The sequence below is a fragment of the Engraulis encrasicolus genome, chromosome 21 (assembly GCF_034702125.1).
Source record: "Engraulis encrasicolus isolate BLACKSEA-1 chromosome 21, IST_EnEncr_1.0, whole genome shotgun sequence".
NCBI classification, from domain to species: Eukaryota; Metazoa; Chordata; class Actinopteri; order Clupeiformes; family Engraulidae; genus Engraulis; species Engraulis encrasicolus.
Genome location: NC_085877.1, coordinates 44,868,600 through 44,873,599, shown reverse-complemented (window position 1 = coordinate 44,873,599; position 5,000 = coordinate 44,868,600).

Sequence of the window (5,000 nt, the reverse complement as noted above, 5' to 3'; positions counted from 1 at the left end):
CCACCGGGAAAATGCCCTGTGTGCCAGACTACCAGTGCAGCCCTGCGGGCACACGATGTGCCACCCTGTCCTGTGGAACTATGACTCACTATGGGTCATGACACGACACGACATGTACGATACACGATACATGTCAAACCTGTTCTCATCTACAGGGAAGCCGACAGAAGGGGACAAAGGGGTCAGTTGTCCCGGGCCCAGGGAGAGAGGGAGGCCCAGATTTGGGTCTTCATTATATTGGGGGTGGCTTTCAGATGATTTTGTCCTGGGCCTGGCCAAAGTTGACAGCGGCCCCGCTCATCTTCACCAGGTGTCGATATCGACCAATCATAGTAGAGCTCCTGCACTTCAGCTGTTAACAACAGCCAATCAAACAGTGCTATGTTCAAAAGGGAGAGAGAGAGAGAGAGAGAGAGAGAGAGAGAGAGAGAGAGAGAGAGAGAGAGAGAGAGAGAGAGAGAGAGAGAGAGAGAGAGATTGTGAAAGCGGGATTGAGTAAGCTTAGGACTTCATTCTTTTTGGTTTTTGTTTATGTATGTTTGTACATTCGTCTCTGTGTGCTTGTGGTTGCTACACATCAAACCAAGGGGTGTAACGCGCTCAACTCAAACAAAGTGAACAACTGGGTGCTCATTCTTCGAGAATATATGAAACCGGGTTTGCCCGACACTGAAGACTGTTAACCCCGAAACGTCTGACGGGCAATAAACCACAAAAACTTGGAGTGCTGTCCTGCTCTTTATTTAAACATCAAACCAACAATGGGCCCGTCCATCAGTCAGAAGATTATTCATGTTTTTTTTGTTTGTCTTTTCAGTGCCAGCCCGTGCCAAGGGGGTTACGCTGTCTGGCTCGTACTGTACGCCAGTGGTTCCCAACCTTTTTCTTCAGGGACCCACATTTTTAACATTGTAAGCTTTGGTGACCCAACCGCGCGAGCGCTCGCAAAAGAGGGAGTAATATGATACTCTGTTTCCTGCAAAAACTAATTGTAGTTATAGGCCTATCATTTTATTCGTCTTTGGAAAAATATAGAGTAAATGTTTAATGTAGCACTTACATTTTGATGCTTTGTATTAGTTTAGATGCTTTGTCATTTATTCAACATGGGCTATATACCGTATGGTAATACAATTAAACCCCTTAAAATCAAGAGGGCTCCGCGACCCATAGGTTGGGAACCACTGCTGTACGCACAATGAGTAATTACGGGCAGCAGGGTTGCCAGATGAGGCTGATGATTTCCAGCCCAAATAAGGCTCAAAACCTGCCTTAGAAGCACAAAATCCCGACCAATTCTATTGATTTCCAGGGCAAAAATTGGGCGGGTCTTTCTGCTAAATGCCATTTTTTACCCGCACACTGCCATCCTAAGCAGCCCAATTGGGCGGGAAACAGCCCAATCTGGCAACACAGACGGGCAGGGCCGCTGCTAAGGTTGTGGAGGCCCTAACTGGTCAGGAGCCCCCCATAAGTCAAGTCAAGTCAGTTTGATTGTCAAGTTCTTTACATGCACTGGTCATACAAAGAATTGAAATTACGTTTCTTACTTTCCCATGCAGACATAGACATAGGCTTTAGGTGTGGACATAGACAATTATTTAGACATAGACAGTACACATACATTACACCTAGAGTAGCAATACAGTAATTAGCTAATAATAATACTAATCCACTAACTAATAAATAATAAATGTTTTGTAATGTAATTCAATATTTTTTCACAACATTTTAAAATAAATCTCAAAGGCCCCAAATTAATGTTTGGGGAAAGTTCCCTTAGCTCTACTTATGTCTAGCGGAGGCCTTGCTGGTTGGTACGCACAATGAATAATTATGGGCTCCCTTATGGTTCCCGACCGTGGTTTCTCTGTAGTGGTGTTGACTACATCACAGAAATATCCTGGCACTAGGCATGCATAATGAGATGCTTTTTAGGGGAGGTGAATTCACCAATTTCCATTTCAGGCCAATTTAAACAATGGTGGTTGGCTGGGAGTTTTCCGAAACCGCTCGAACAGAAAAAAAAAATCTGCTAAGGAGATTGAAAAATTATGGGCTAGAAGTTGGATGATGTAATTTTCCTTCTAAGCTTTACATCTATTATGAGCAGGGGCAGATCTAGCCATATTGGGGCCCTAGTCAAATTACAGTATAAACATGGGGCCCTCAAGAGTCATTTTAGAGACATATAATTCTGCTTTTTGGTGCTATTTTAGTGTTTTTGCCTGTGTCTATATCTTCGTTTACTTTACTTAACCCTCTGGTTGTGTTAGAAACAGGGTTACGTTCATGGTGTTAACGGTCAAAATTGACCGCCTACACAAAAAAGGTAATAATACATTGATTAAAAATCTGATTTGCATATTTTGTGATTAATACCTTTTAGATATCCTTTTGAAACATTTCCAATGTGATTTAAATGTTATTCTGCTATGTTTTAGTGATTTGTAGGCTTTTTTTCTGATCTTGCACTAATTCGTTTTATTAACCCTCTGGAGTGTGTGGCCTCTCAGAGGCTGTCAGGCCGTTTGGAACACCTTTACTTTTTTCAAGTATTTCAACTAACTGTAAACATCTATACTAATGTGGCACATTTGGTTGTATTCTGAAAAGCCTAACAAAAAAGAATATGAGAGTACAGTGAATGTAATATAACTGTATATAACTTTGGGAGATGTAAATGAATGGTCCGGTCATTTTTGACCGAAACACCATGAATGTAACAAGTTGGTGTATCTTCCACTATATTTCATTTTGACCATTTGAATAGGTAAGCTGGAGGATATCATGAAGTGCCATTTGTGTATGATGAAAGATAGAGAAGTTATTTAAGAATGAAGCTTCAAAATGGTCATTTTTGACCGTAACACAACCAGAGGGTTAAGCGACAAATTAAGACCAGTGTTTACCGTGGCTTGTGTGGAAGTTGGGGGGGGTCTTATGGAGGGCAGATTTGGTCGGGGCCCTAAACAATTGCCTTGGTTTGCCTGATGTAATGTCTGCCTCCGTGTGTGTAGTACGACAAGTCTAGAAGCCAGATGCATTTTAAGTCTGTTTATGCAGATATTCTTCGTGTCTGTCTTTAGAGCCGGCTCTACGGCATGTGTGTCAAAAAGGCACAACAACTTCTACATGTCAATGAAATAATGAACCAGGAGACAGGAGTGGAAAGAAAAATCACAATATATTATGACTTTCTCAAAAAAACACTTTCCAATGCCAAAAAATAAAAATAATAAATTAAAAGTGTATCTGTCCAAGCAGATAACAGCACTGAACAACCAGTTTACACACGCACACACACGAACACACATACACACACTGCAAGTTGAAGCACTGTCATCATCCAGTTGCTAAAATGTACATTTTAAATCTTTTCATGGTCCACAAAATAACAGTCAATGTTGAAATTTCACAAATATTTAAAAAAAAAATTCAAGTCTTAAAAACAGGGTGAAATCTGTGTTTCTTTTTTGGAACATGGTATGTGCCTTTGTTTGTCAAGGGCGAGTCCAACTTAAGCCTGTTAAACACTGAAACAAGTACACAATTTCAGCATGTCATCGTTAAAAAACCCCCCAAACGAACAAAATAAAAACAAATAAAACAACAAAACAAATAAAATATGACGTTGGTTTTGGCATGACCAAAAATTGCACTTGAAGTTTCCTGCCACTTAACCATTAAGGAAATGTCCATTGCAAGCCGTCAGCAGACCGGAAAACTCCCGACATACATAAGTGAAGGCTAACGCTACACATTATTGCTAATGCTATAGCCTCCATTATTGCTAATTGCTAATCCCTTCTTTTCACATGTAAGACTTGTGTGGGTACCTTCTAATATCCTGACTCCTGTCCTCCCTTGCTCATTACCTCCATGTGGCCTTGTGATGACGTCACAAACAACAGAATTGCAATATCTCGCAAAATGTAGCAGTTAGCAACTTGGGTAGCCGTCAATGGGAAATTGCACTGCAAGCAACAAAGTAGCTAACGCAGTTAGTAACTACGGTTTCGAGAAATGCACCGCAGCACTTACTTTTTAATTTGCCATCACTGTTTTGAATGGGTTCAATCACCGTATCAAATGAGGGGAACTTCCCCAAAAACTGAATTGCACTGCTTGACTTGCAGAGAAACCTTCCTGATTCTACATGTAGTGGTGACAAGTGACGTACGTACATGGTCGTAAAATTCATTACTGCAGATTTGCAGCCACTCTGCCTTAAATGGAGGCCAAGGGGATAGAGAAGACTCAATCAGTCCCACTGATCATTTCTAAACACACGTCACATATTAAAATAAACACACTTTTTGGATTTTAGAAATAAATACACTTTTGGGATTACATTTTGTCCCAGAGGAGACACTTTGGATTTAAGTAAAAAATATAACCACCATTCATATTTTTTTTTAAAGTTGTGGACAAAACCATGCCTATTAGGTTTGAAAAACACAAGACTCACAAGTGTCCATTAACCTTTAAGAGTGTACGGACTGTTAGGACAGTGAACGTTCTATAGAATTCTGGGCGCCATTCAATACAATTTGGAATTTCAGAATCTTACATCGTTACAGAACGCATTCTTTTTATAGAATGTCCAAAAACCCACACCCTTAACCCTTTGAGGAGTAAGGAATTTCTAGAGGTTCTTCTAGAATTTTAATGGAACACTCTACAGCTCCTATAGACGTCTGTGTTAAAAATCTCGCAAAGACATTATGACATCATAATGAGAACTCAAAATTTGGGAAAAATTCTAATCACATATTTGTGATGGTACTCCTCAAAGGGTTAAAGGTTAAGAGATCTTCAGCGAGCCATAACCCTAATCCATATTGGAAGCATTATGTACAGTATTTTGAAGGGGCATTTTTGTGAGTGGCTTACAGTCCAGAGGGGGCTGAAATCCCTTCTTTATCACATAATAAGCCTCAGGTGTAAGGGCTTCCGCACATTGGCTCCGACAAAGTGCTGAGCACTGCTCCGCAAAA